Source organism: Drosophila suzukii, chromosome Y (genome assembly GCF_043229965.1).
Source record: "Drosophila suzukii chromosome Y, CBGP_Dsuzu_IsoJpt1.0, whole genome shotgun sequence".
NCBI lineage: Eukaryota > Metazoa > Arthropoda > Insecta > Diptera > Drosophilidae > Drosophila > Drosophila suzukii.
In genome coordinates this window covers 11,422,154-11,436,643 of record NC_092085.1, presented here as the reverse complement: position 1 = coordinate 11,436,643, position 14,490 = coordinate 11,422,154, and the positions used below count along the sequence as shown (strand labels likewise).

At 45.7% G+C, this 14,490-nt stretch overlaps 1 protein-coding gene and 2 pseudogenes across 1 annotated transcript in view; all 3 read left to right on the top strand.

Moving 5' to 3' along the window:
• The window catches only part of kl-3 (dynein heavy chain 8, axonemal kl-3), an 895,452-nt gene that overhangs the window by 400,579 nt on the left and 480,383 nt on the right, over nucleotides 1-14,490 (top strand). The gene's annotated exons all lie outside the window — the stretch shown is intronic.
• LOC139353545 (protein Lilipod-like) lies at nucleotides 1,372-3,831 on the top strand (annotated as a pseudogene).
• On the top strand, nucleotides 5,434-7,871 carry LOC139353543 (protein Lilipod-like; annotated as a pseudogene).

Genomic DNA, 14,490 nt, shown 5'->3' with positions numbered 1-14,490 from the left:
CTGCAACAAAGTGTTACAGTGTGTTTGCTTCAAGTACTCTAGGTACAGTAGTTATTCAATATATGTGCATACTACAGCACTAAGAATTGTTTTAAATATCCGACTTTCAGAAAGGGGTTTTGGGCCAGAAAAAATCACTTGAAGGCAAATTGTCCGACTCGCAGATTTTCTGTAGGAACTTTCCACTTGCTGCGCTTGTGGAGCTCCTTAAGGTACTCATCCTTCGATCGAGTGCGGAATTGTTGATGGAGACACTTTAAGTGCTACCACCGGCTCAGAATGGGCTTGGATTCGCCCTTTACTTCAGTTTCCCCTATGGGCTAGGAGGGTGGAAAGCTCTTCAAAGGTGTACTTCCGTGAAGCGGTGCACATGTAAAACTTGACACCAGCCTTCCGTAGGCCGCCCATATGGGAAGCCCCAGGAGGAATGAACAGCCAAGTGAGCTGCTGATGACTATGGTCACAGATTCCTTAACGGCTTGCAGAAAGTCTTGGGAAAGCATGGTGGAAGCGCCGACGAAGGTTTTTCCATTGTCGGACTGGACTTAACGAGGACACCCTTTTCTAGATACGAAATGAGCGAAGGCGGCAAATAATTTTTTAGTCGCTAAGTCGGATGTAGGCTCTAGATGGATGGCCAATCCCTTGTGTATTGAGACAAGGTCTTCCGGAATAATTTTGTATATCAAACGGGCCGGCGAAGTCCATCCCTGTGTAAGTGAACGGACAAGAAAAAGACCCTCGCTCTTTTGGAAAACTTCCTGTTGGGGCGGTGCGGCTTGATCGATTAAATAGTTGAATAGTTCAATTTTAATTAATATTCCGAGGGAAAAAATACTAAAATATACCGAACAAAATTGGTGGACGGAAGATGCTACGCATGCGGTGGAGTGCTAGTATTATTTTCCCTGGATAAAATAATTTTTACGGAGTAAATACCAAATACCGAAAAAATACTAAAGTTTGGTTATTTTAAATAAAACACAATGATCAAAAAAAATTTCACGTCGGTTTGTGTAATTTTTTTATTTTATTATATTTAACCGGATGGCCGACGGAAAACTTTAATTAGTATATGTATGTAGATATGGATATGTAGGTATGTAATGTTCCAAGGTTTAAAATTTATTAGTTAATTATGTTTGATGGACGGGGAGCCATTTTCCCGGTTAGAGTGTGGATAAGGAAAAAACCAACATGGCTGATTAACAATGACGTGGATAATGGTGACGGACTGAGGACTTTGGCAGACGCGGCTCGTTACTATGTAACTTTCGACTCTCTTGGAAGAAGAACCACCTTGGTTACTGGACATTACCATCGGTTCCCGGAAAAACGGAGTCTATTCTTCCGAGTCGCCACTCGTTTTTTAACGCTTCGGTCGCAAATCGGCGCGGAGAAACTATAGAAAACTAACTAAACTAGTGGCAAGTGCAAAACGGGACGGAACGAAATGCGGCAGCAAATAGTTAACTAAATTGATCACAATTACCGTTCGAAATCTAGCAGTGTGGGCGCCACAAAGATCTTAATTCAGGATACAAGCCCCCTGGAGCGTTTTATTTAGAGGAAATTGAGGGCTGCCCATAGGAATTCCCCAGGCCTGTCGACTGTCAAAAAATATGTGTGTTAAATTTTTAAGTGAAGCGTGATTTAGAAAGAAACGAGGAAAACTGGCTACCAGCGACAAACTGTCCACTTTTTATGTGGGCATGGACGAGGAGGAGGAGGAGGAGGTCACGGATCTGAAGCTGCAGTTGTTCCACAATACAGTACGCGAGCACATTATTTTTCTGCTACTGATCATCTTGCTGTACCTCAGCTCTTATGTGGTTGTATCACGTTTTCGGCAGTTCGCTTATACAGGGCCTCTGGAACCATGTATTTCTCTTCTCCAACCTGTCACTGTTCATCTTTCTGCCATTCGTCTACTTGTTCTCGGAATCCACGGGGTTCGTGGGTCACAAGAAGGGCATTCTGCCGCGCGTCTACGAAACCTTTACAGTATTCATGCTGATGGCCGTTATTGTCCTGGTACTAACCGCCGTCTTAAGTGCAGTCTTTGGCATTGAAAAGTTTCAATTCTTTTGGTTTCTAAATTTAGGCAGTGTTCACCTGCCATTCCTTTATTCGTGTGTCTCTTTTCTGGGCGTGATGCTTATGCTGATTTGCACCCCCTACGGCTTTGTGCGTCTGTTTGGCGTTGTTAACCAGGTTCTGGTTCGACCCATGCTGCTGCGCGACGTCATCGAGGAGTTCAGCGCCTTGTACATGGAGGAGGCGAGCGTGAAGCGGAAACTGGCTTACATCGAGCTGCACAACGTGAGCATCTCGGATGCCGCCAACGGTGGTCGCCTGGGCAATGGCATTGGAAACGGACGTGGGCGCACCTTCTACCCCCAGCCGCTCCTGCAGCAGTCGCAGGCCCATCTCTACCAGCGCAAGGCGATGGCCAGCGACGTGGGTGAGCTCAACGATAGACTGAGAGAACTGGACTCCGAGCGCAAGGAACTTGACAAGATGCGCAAATCGAGCACCTTCCAACGCACCTTCGTCTATCCGCTGGCCATGCTGCTGCTGCTGTTTTGCACAGGAGTCACCATTCTGCTGGTGGTGCAGAACACTCTGGAGCTGCTTATAGGCATCAAGGCGCTCCCACTAAGCACCAGGCAATTTACCCTGGGCATCTCATCGCTCTCGAAGCTGGGACCCTTTGGCGCCGGCCTGGAAGTGTGTCTAATCTTTTACTTGGGCGCCACCTCGGTGGTGGGCTTCTACAGCATGCCCTTCATGAGCAACGTCTGTCCCAAGCGGCGCCAGACCTCGCTGCCACAGTTAATGCTAAACTGTGGCTTCATGCTGGTTTTGTCCTCAGCGCTGCCGCTTCTCAGCAGGATCATAGGTATCACAAACTTTGACGTGCTGGGCGACTTTGGGGCCATCGAGTGGCTGGGAAACTTCCAGATTGTGCTGTTCTACAATTTGGTCTTTGGAACCACCACAGCCCTCTGTCTGGCCAACAAGTTCACGGCTACGGTGCGACGGGAGCTGAGAGCCCGGTTAGTGGAGAACTATGTGCTCTTTACTAACTACATGAGCTTCATCAACTGATATTGGCGCAAGCGACACGACAATGCGTTCTGCGCACACCGCCACATGGTGCAACGCCTTGTTGAGTCGCCGCTGAAGAGCCTAACTAGTTTCTATACCAAGTATCGTAATCTTAGTCGTAAGCGCATTCGCAATACCACCGCTAGTCGCAAGGCAAACGAAATGAACTGTTGAGGAATAAGCAAAACATGGGAGATGGGCAGCTGAACCTATATAATATACCTTTACATATGTTATATGATCACGTATAGTTGTGCAGAACTGATACTAATATTTAAATGTTGCGCTGTTAACTGTTGTGCTTAATTGTTGTACTTTATACAGAGTCCTCGCCTCGAAGGGGACCCGCATATCACCTTTCGCCAGTTTATAGAGGTCTTTGGCAGAATTCTCGCCCATATTTAACGTGTAAATAGAGAATGTTATAGTGCAACATGAGCCACAGTCAACCGTTTGCAATAGTCGTAGGCTAGAGTTTCGTGTATTTTACTCAACTTCTTGTCGTTCACAGTCAAGTGTTGATTTCCATTTCATACATGTTTTTCGCTATTTATAAATTTATTTTTGAGTTATTTATATACGATTTTAACAATGTTCCTTAAGTAGCGCATCGACTGAGGCGCCTATCATTTCATTTTAATGCATACTCAAATCTGTAACCCAATATTCACACAATACACACTTACAAGCGTCTAAAACTTATGTGATAAAATATAATAAGTTGTCATCCTTAATGACTACTATGTCGCCGATGCCACTCGTTGCGCTTGTGGAGCTCCTTAAGGTACTTATCCTTCCATCTGGAGCGCGAGGGTATATGTATGTACTTGAGTTTGGCTGAGCGGCCGGCGTGTGCAACAGAATGCTGACACTTGCACTTTCTGTGAGCGCGCCGATCGACTCATGTTTCGGCCACTTAGGTTTTTGACCGGGCCTTTGTTTATGTGAACACTGCAACAAAGTGTTACAGTGTGTTTGCTTCAAGTACTCTAGGTACAGTAGTTATTCAATATATGTGCATACTACAGCACTAAGAATTGTTTTAAATATCCGACTTTCAGAAAGGGGTTTTGGGCCAGAAAAAATCACTTGAAGGCAAATTGTCCGACTCGCAGATTTTCTGTAGGAACTTTCCACTTGCTGCGCTTGTGGAGCTCCTTAAGGTACTCATCCTTCGATCGAGTGCGGAATTGTTGATGGAGACACTTTAAGTGCTACCACCGGCTCAGAATGGGCTTGGATTCGCCCTTTACTTCAGTTTCCCCTATGGGCTAGGAGGGTGGAAAGCTCTTCAAAGGTGTACTTCCGTGAAGCGGTGCACATGTAAAACTTGACACCAGCCTTCCGTAGGCCGCCCATATGGGAAGCCCCAGGAGGAATGAACAGCCAAGTGAGCTGCTGATGACTATGGTCACAGAATCCTTAACGGCTTGCAGAAGGTCTTGGGAAAGCATGGTGGAAGCGCCGACGAAGGTTTTTCCATTGTCGGACTGGACTTAACGAGGACACCCTTTTCTAGATACGAAATGAGCGAAGGCGGCAAATAATTTTTTAGTCGCTAAGTCGGATGTAGGCTCTAGATGGATGGCCAATCCCTTGTGTATTGAGACAAGGTCTTCCGGAATAATTTTGTATATCAAACGGGCCGGCGAAGTCCATCCCTGTGTAAGTGAACGGACAAGAAAAAGACCCTCGCTCTTTTGGAAAACTTCCTGTTGGGGCGGTGCGGCTTGATCGATTAAATAGTTGAATAGTTCAATTTTAATTAATATTCCGAGGGAAAAAATACTAAAATATACCGAACAAAATTGGTGGACGGAAGATGCTACGCATGCGGTGGAGTGCTAGTATTATTTTCCCTGGATAAAATAATTTTTACGGAGTAAATACCAAATACCGAAAAAATACTAAAGTTTGGTTATTTTAAATAAAACACAATGATCAAAAAAAATTTCACGTCGGTTTGTGTAATTTTTTTATTTTATTATATTTAACCGGATGGCCGACGGAAAACTTTAATTAGTATATGTATGTAGATATGGATATGTAGGTATGTAATGTTCCAAGGTTTAAAATTTATTAGTTAATTATGTTTGATGGACGGGGAGCCATTTTCCCGGTTAGAGTGTGGATAAGGAAAAAACCAACATGGCTGATTAACAATGACGTGGATAATGGTGACGGACTGAGGACTTTGGCAGACGCGGCTCGTTACTATGTAACTTTCGACTCTCTTGGAAGAAGAACCACCTTGGTTACTGGACATTACCATCGGTTCCCGGAAAAACGGAGTCTATTCTTCCGAGTCGCCACTCGTTTTTTAACGCTTCGGTCGCAAATCGGCGCGGAGAAACTATAGAAAACTAACTAAACTAGTGGCAAGTGCAAAACGGGACGGAACGAAATGCGGCAGCAAATAGTTAACTAAATTGATCACAATTACCGTTCGAAATCTAGCAGTGTGGGCGCCACAAAGATCTTAATTCAGGATACAAGCCCCCTGGAGCGTTTTATTTAGAGGAAATTGAGGGCTGCCCATAGGAATTCCCCAGGCCTGTCGACTGTCAAAAAATATGTGTGTTAAATTTTTAAGTGAAGCGTGATTTAGAAAGAAACGAGGAAAACTGGCTACCAGCGACAAACTGTCCACTTTTTATGTGGGCATGGACGAGGAGGAGGAGGAGGAGGTCACGGATCTGAAGCTGCAGTTGTTCCACAATACAGTACGCGAGCACATTATTTTTCTGCTACTGATCATCTTGCTGTACCTCAGCTCTTATGTGGTTGTATCACGTTTTCGGCAGTTCGCTTATACAGGGCCTCTGGAACCATGTATTTCTCTTCTCCAACCTGTCACTGTTCATCTTTCTGCCATTCGTCTACTTGTTCTCGGAATCCACGGGGTTCGTGGGTCACAAGAAGGGCATTCTGCCGCGCGTCTACGAAACCTTTACAGTATTCATGCTGATGGCCGTTATTGTCCTGGTACTAACCGCCGTCTTAAGTGCAGTCTTTGGCATTGAAAAGTTTCAATTCTTTTGGTTTCTAAATTTAGGCAGTGTTCACCTGCCATTCCTTTATTCGTGTGTCTCTTTTCTGGGCGTGATGCTTATGCTGATTTGCACCCCCTACGGCTTTGTGCGTCTGTTTGGCGTTGTTAACCAGGTTCTGGTTCGACCCATGGTGCTGCGCGACGTCATCGAGGAGTTCAGCGCCTTGTACATGGAGGAGGCGAGCGTGAAGCGGAAACTGGCCCACATCGAGCTGCACAACGTGAGCATCTCGGATGCCGCCAACGGTGGTCGCCTGGGCAATGGCATTGGAAACGGACGTGGGCGCACCTTCTACCCCCAGCCGCTCCTGCAGCAGTCGCAGGCCCATCTCTACCAGCGCAAGGCGATGGCCAGCGACGTGGGTGAGCTCAACGATAGACTGAGAGAACTGGACTCCGAGCGCAAGGAACTTGACAAGATGCGCAAATCGAGCACCTTCCAACGCACCTTCGTCTATCCGCTGGCCATGCTGCTGCTGCTGTTTTGCACAGGAGTCACCATTCTGCTGGTGGTGCAGAACACTCTGGAGCTGCTTATAGGCATCAAGGCGCTCCCACTAAGCACCAGGCAATTTACCCTGGGCATCTCATCGCTCTCGAAGCTGGGACCCTTTGGCGCCGGCCTGGAAGTGTGTCTAATCTTTTACTTGGGCGCCACCTCGGTGGTGGGCTTCTACAGCATGCCCTTCATGAGCAACGTCTGTCCCAAGCGGCGCCAGACCTCGCTGCCACAGTTAATGCTAAACTGTGGCTTCATGCTGGTTTTGTCCTCAGCGCTGCCGCTTCTCAGCAGGATCATAGGTATCACAAACTTTGACGTGCTGGGCGACTTTGGGGCCATCGAGTGGCTGGGAAACTTCCAGATTGTGCTGTTCTACAATTTGGTCTTTGGAACCACCACAGCCCTCTGTCTGGCCAACAAGTTCACGGCTACGGTGCGACGGGAGCTGAGAGCCCGGTTAGTGGAGAACTATGTGCTCTTTACTAACTACATGAGCTTCATCAACTGATATTGGCGCAAGCGACACGACAATGCGTTCTGCGCACACCGCCACATGGTGCAACGCCTTGTTGAGTCGCCGCTGAAGAGCCTAACTAGTTTCTATACCAAGTATCGTAATCTTAGTCGTAAGCGCATTCGCAATACCACCGCTAGTCGCAAGGCAAACGAAATGAACTGTTGAGGAATAAGCAAAACATGGGAGATGGGCAGCTGAACCTATATAATATACCTTTACATATGTTATATGATCACGTATAGTTGTGCAGAACTGATACTAATATTTAAATGTTGCGCTGTTAACTGTTGTGCTTAATTGTTGTACTTTATACAGAGTCCTCGCCTCGAAGGGGACCCGCATATCACCTTTCGCCAGTTTATAGAGGTCTTTGGCAGAATTCTCGCCCATATTTAACGTGTAAATAGAGAATGTTATAGTGCAACATGAGCCACAGTCAACCGTTTGCAATAGTCGTAGGCTAGAGTTTCGTGTATTTTACTCAACTTCTTGTCGTTCACAGTCAAGTGTTGATTTCCATTTCATACATGTTTTTCGCTATTTATAAATGTATTTTTGAGTTATTTATATAAGATTTTAACAATGTTCCTTAAGTAGCGCATCGACTGAGGCGCCTATCATTTCATTTTAATGCATACTCAAATCTGTAACCCAATATTCACACAATACACACTTACAAGCGTCTAAAACTTATGTGATAAAATATAATAAGTTGTCATCCTTAATGACTACTATGTCGCCGATGCCACTCGTTGCGCTTGTGGAGCTCCTTAAGGTACTTATCCTTCCATCTGGAGCGCGAGGGTATATGTTTTGTACTTGAGTTTGGCTGAGCGGCCGGCGTGTGCAACAGAATGCTGACACTTGCACTTTCTGTGAGCGCGCCGATCGACTCATGTTTCGGCCACTTAGGTTTTTGACCGGGCCTTTGTTTATGTGAACACTGCAACAAAGTGTTACAGTGTGTTTGCTTCAAGTACTCTAGGTACAGTAGTTATTCAATATATGTGCATACTACAGCACTAAGAATTGTTTTAAATATCCGACTTTCAGAAAGGGGTTTTGGGCCAGAAAAAATCACTTGATGGCAAATTTTCCGACTCGCAGATTTTCTGTAGGAACTTTCCACTTGCTGCTCTTGTGGAGCTCCTTAAGGTACTCATCCTTCGATCGAGTGCGGAATTGTTGATGGAGACACTTTAAGTGCTACCACCGGCTCAGAATGGGCTTGGATTCGCCCTTTACTTCAGTTTCCCCTATGGGCTAGGAGGGTGGACAGCTCTTCAAAGGTGTACTTCCGTGTAGCGGTGCACATGTAAAACTTGACACCAGCCTTCCGTAGGCCGCCCATATGGGAAGCCCCAGGAGGAATGAACAGCCAAGTGAGCTGCTGATGACTATGGTCACAGATTCCTTAACGGCTTGCAGAAAGTCTTGGGAAAGAATGGTGGAAGCGCCGACGAAGGTTTTTCCATTGTCGGACTGGACTTAACGAGGACACCCTTTTCTAGATACGAAATGAGCGAAGGCGGCAAATAATTTTTTAGTCGCTAAGTCGGATGTAGGCTCTAGATGGATGGCCAATCCCTTGTGTATTGAGACAAGGTCTTCCGGAATAATTTTGTATATCAAACGGGCCGGCGAAGTCCATCCCTGTGTAAGTGAACGGACAAGAAAAAGACCCTCGCTCTTTTGGAAAACTTCCTGTTGGGGCGGTGCGGCTTGATCGATTAAATAGTTGAAGCCCCAAGATGGAGTGGTACGCATAAAAATACGCGGGTACTTTTGGGTTTTTTCGCGACGTGCGTAGGTGTTTATTAGTACACTTTGAAACATGAACTGCTTAAGCCTAACTTAACTTAAGCGCTCCAGAGCAGAGCGGAGACTTAGGGGAGAGATGGAGAGGGAGAGCGGGCGGCAGTGCGAGCGCGCGAGATGTAGACATCTGGATAAAACTGCCGCTCGACACTGCCTTCTGAAATTAAACGCCCTTTTGGCGTGAACATTCTCCCCCCCCCCCCTTGCGAGGACACCCGTAGCAAGAACCTCAGGATAGTAGGCTCAGGAATATGTTGGAAGTATAGATCGGTCGTCCGTATGTAGGAGAGTGTGGTGGGCCTTTCCACACTTGTGGCAGTGATGACCACTGCGGCAGGAGTCCTTGGAATGATTGTGAGCCAAGCAATTGGAGCAGTACTTCTGGATATGTACTTCCTGAAGCCGATTCTGGGGGCTTAGCCGTAGAAAGTGGTGGCACTTCCGTAGAGGATGGATCTTTTGGCAGACTCGGCATTGGTAGGATTTAATACCTCGAGTACGTCTGCCATCCAAGGCGGGGTATGGAACCCAATATTCGGATGGAGTGTTCTTAGGAGGAACTTTTTGTACGGAAACTTGCGTTGAATAGGACGCAATGATGTGTAGTAGTAGGACCGCTGTTTCGATGCAGCAATGTGTGATGCCGATCTTGGCAAGTGAGACAGTTGTGAGCGCTTGTGCAATCCCGGAATTGATGGCTACTTGCAAAGCAATTGGAGCACAACTGCTTCCTTTGGATATAGGCTAAGCGATCTTCTACCGTCATCTGTAGGAAGCGTGGACATATACGCACGGGGTGGTTCTTCTTCGAACACAGATCGCAGCCTTTGGTTATCGGAACTAACCTTGTGTTGAAGGAATTTATTTTTTGTCTTTGGACTGGACGCGGGGGAAATTGGAAGATCGGAAGCTATCGACGGCCTCAAGAGTTAGATGGCGCTCCGTCAAATATGCATCAAGCTCAAGCCACGTAGGAATTTCGGCTTTATTTTGGATGGATTGCTCCCATAATGAGAGAGTGAGCTTTGGTAGTTTTGTCGAGCACATATAAACCAGGATAGGGTCCCAATTCTCAATATTAACACCGGAAAATTTTAAGGAAGTTAAGCAACCTTGAAAAGTGCGTTGAAGTTCCTTTAAGGCTGCTCCCGACTCCTGTGATATGGATTGCACATTGAAGAGTGTTTTCAGGTGACTGTTCACCTGCAATCGCTTATTTTCGAAACGCTCAGTTAGGTTTTTCCAGGCTGAGCGAAAGCCATCATTGGTGAGTGGGGATCTTGAAACTATGGAATGAGCTTCGCCACTTGTTTTTGAATTTAAGTGGAATAATTTTTCAACGGGCGTTAGACTCGGATTGTCTATGTATATTGCCGTGAAAAGGTCCCGGAAAGTCGGCCAGCGAAGATAGTCGCCAGAGAAAACCTCTGTGTCGATAGGAGGGAGCCGACAGCCGTAAGACGTGGAATTTTGGGACGGAGTTACTGGAGCTTGAGGTATTTGGGAGGAGCCTTTTTGGATTTGTTCCATCAGCTGCGCGGCAAATATTTCGTAAGTGGAGTACGTTTGGTAATACTTGGACTTTAGTATGGATTTTGTGTCTGCGGCGCTCTCGCCTGCAGATATAATGCTGTCGGAGCATATGTCGTATGCTGCCTTTACCGTTTGCCACAAGGAATTGAGGTGATCGCGACGGATGTTACAGGCGGATATCGTTGGTGTAGGAGCACCTGGAGCGTTCACAGTAGCTTCAAAGTGGATCATACAGTCAGCTGTGACCATAAATCGGGTTAAAGCGGATTTTACTGATGTTGCCATGACGTTAAATAATTTAGAATTTTAATTCAGATGTAAGGAAACGGATTGGAATCAAATTGGAATTTAGGAACCAATTAAGATTGTAAATATATACGGTCACACTGTCGGATAGGCAATAAATATTTATTATATCGGATGGTCGGACTTATGTAAGGAATTACGGACTTTAATATTGTTTGTTTGAAAGGAACACTTTGTGAGCTCTTGACCCACTGTGCACTGGCGATATACGTATGTATGTACACTGTACATATGTACATATGTGGTGTGCGAATAGCGGAATAACGTTGCGGGAATTGGAAAGACTTCGCTTATGTTTGTATGTCGGTGCGTTTGTTTGTCCCCTGCACAACCAAATTGCAAACGATTTGCTGGAGTAAATGACAATATTCACGAATCCTGTGAAGCTGGATTAAGCTGAAGTTCCTGTGACGCTGGAAGAAGAAGCGTATCCTGTGAAGCTGGATGAAGTTGAAGTTCCTGTGACGCTGGAAGAAGAAGCGAATCCTGTGAAGCTGGATTAAGCTGAAGTTCCTGTGACGCTGGAAGAAGAAGCGTATCCTGTGAAGCTGGATTAAGCTAAAGTTCCTGTGACGCTGGAAGAAGAAGCGTATCCTGTGAAGCTGGATTAAGCTGAAGTTCCTGTGACGCTGGAAGAAGAAGCGTATCCTGTGAAGCTGGATAAAGCTGTGAGTCCTTTAGTGGGAAGGGGGTTGCTTGAGTGTGATCCTTTGTTGTTAAAGGATCACGTCGGGGTCACCAATGTTTGTGCCTAACCGAAGTAGACACTTCCGGGTCACACCGCGGGACAAGGGGGTAATGAGCACTTGTCGCTGGCACGGGGACGCTTTGATGGCAGGACGATCGCGTCGCGGCAATGGTAACGATGGTTACTGTGATGCCGGACCACAGGCGATGCTGGAGCTGCGCTGAGGGTGAGCTAACGTGGTTAGCTGCTAGTTGAGATAGTGTACTACGAGCCCTATTCCCAGTTGTAAGAAGTAGAACCGCGGAGTTAAGAGGTGTGTTGATAACTGATTTATTCTTCATTTGGTACCTGCTTATATACTACTTGGAACACGGAAGCTTAGTGTAATGATTAGTGAAATAAGCTATATTCTAAAGTAGGTCAGGGAATTATGATTATGGTGCAGTTGGCTCAGCTAAAACTGCAACATGTACTGACTGCATTGGCGCGTCAGTGTGCCGTTGAGTCTGTAAGACGGTGAGTCGGTGAGATGGTGAGTTAGTGAGACATATAATATGCTGATCAGCAATTCTCATATGCAGTGGGTGCTACTGAACGCCTGGTACTGACACTGCAACATATGCTGACTGCATTGGCGGGTCAGTGCTCCGTTGAGTCGGTGAGACGGTGAGTTAGTGAGACATATAATATGCTGATAAGCACTTCTCATCTGCAGTGAGTGCTACTGAGCGCCTGGTACTGTTCCCAACTTGGCTACTGCTTGATTTGTTGGGTGTGGTCATGTTGAGTACCTTTGGGTACGAACAATATATACGGTCACACTGTCGGATAGGCAATAAATATTTATTATTTTGGATGGTCGGACTTATGTAAGGAATTACGGACTTTAATATTGTTTGTTTGAAAGGAACACTTTGTGAGCTCTTGACCCACTGTGCACTGGCGATATACGTATGTATGTACACTGTACATATGTACATATGTGGTGTGCGAATAGCGGAATAACGTTGCGGGAATTGGAAAGACTTCGCTTATGTTTGTATGTCGGTGCGTTTTTTTGTCCCCTGCACAACCAAATTGCAAACGATTTGCTGGAGTAAATGACAATATCCACCACTTTGTTTTTAATTTTAGAAATAGTTTAGCCGTATTTGTAGGTCGAGAAAAGTAGTTGGAGTGGACTGTATTAGAATATATATGTAAATATACACACGCAACTGTACACAGTAAAAAATAAAGAGTGCAAATCTTAAGGGAAAATTTTATGATCCGGAATTTTTTACTGTGGCTGAGTTATATTTTACACACAATTGGAATTGAAAATATTTTTGAGAAATATTGTAGTTGAATAGTAGCACTAAAATATCTACTGGAATTGTTTCAAGTGTAAAATTGTGGGCAAAGGAAACTGGAATATTTTCGGGCATAAGTAACGGAATTGAAATACATATATTAAATGCCGCTGCGTCGGATTTATCACTTTTGGATTTAGACAATATATCATATAGAAAGTTAGTCGAAATAGGGTTCGAAAAACTGGCTGTATGACCGGCAATTATAGTAAGTGGAACTTATCTGGAGCGTTTCAAGCCTGCTGGGACAAAATCAAAGGAAACTCCAGGAGAGGAAAGTCCAAAGATTTTGAAATCCGGCTCGAAGGACCAAAATGTTGGGGCGGTGCGGCTTGGTCGATTAAATAGTTGAAGCCCCAAGATCGAGTGGTACGCATAAAAATACGCGGGTACTTTTGGGTTTTTACGCGACGTGCGTAGGTGTTTATTAGTACACTTTGAAACATGAACTGCTTAAGCCTAACTTAACTTAAGCGCTCCAGAGCAGAGCGGCGACTTAGGGGAGAGATGGAGAGGGAGAGCGGGCGGCAGTGCGAGCGCGCGAGATGTAAACATCTGGATAAAACTGCCTCCTGAAATTAAACGCCCTTTTGGCGTGAACACTTCCCATCATCTGAAGTTGCAATCTATTTTTGTGGATAATGCAGACGTTGCAGAAGGTAACCACTGCCTTCACCAGGTTACAAGAGTTGACAAAGTTGTGGAGGGGAATTCGTTAGTAAAAGGGTATACTAGATTCGTCGGAAAATATGTAACATGCAGAATGAAACGTTTCCGACCCCATAAAGTACATATGGATCCGTCCGGATGAACACTGAGATCTCGGAAACTATAAGAGCTAGGCTATTGAGATTTGGGTTTCAGATTTCTGAGCTTCTTACGTGCCACGCCCCACACAAAAACGTTTGCCACGCCCACTTGAACGCCCATAACGCCTAAATCTGTCTACCGCCCACATAACCATATATTGAGATCGCGGGTAGGTGGCGCATGTCAATCTCTCCTTACTGCTTGCATATCTCCATTTCCCTATGGTTCCTTTAGCTGAGCAACGGGTATTTGATAGTCGACTATAGAGTTCTTCCTTGCTTATACTGGATTGGTGCGTGCTATGGAATACTAGGTAGGAGATGTTGAAGGTTATCCCGGTTAGTTGACTACGCGGACGTTGCCATTGGCTCCTGGAAAGACAGAGTCGATTCTGCATAGTCCCCACTCATTTGAGGGCAGAATATCGTCCTTGATGACCCCTGTTACCGACGCGGAGACTTTCCGTTGAAAATTGCCAGTTGTGGCGCTTGTGGAGCTCTGTTACGCATCCTTCCAGCCATTTTTCTAATCAGAGTCTGGATAATAAAAGAGATAAACAGGGCTAGCTAAGACTGACGTCGATATTGGTTACGGACTGAGGACTATGGGAAGTTCGGCTCGTTACTAAGGAGTTTTGGAAGGCTTTCCTGAAAGATCAACCACCTTGGACTTTGGCCGTTTGACAAATCCGTGTGCCGTACCAATGTCGACTAAGCGGACATTGCCATCGGCTCCCGGAAAAAAGGAGTCTTTTCTCCCGAATCGCCACTCATTTGAGGGCAAATTGTCGTTCTTAGTGGA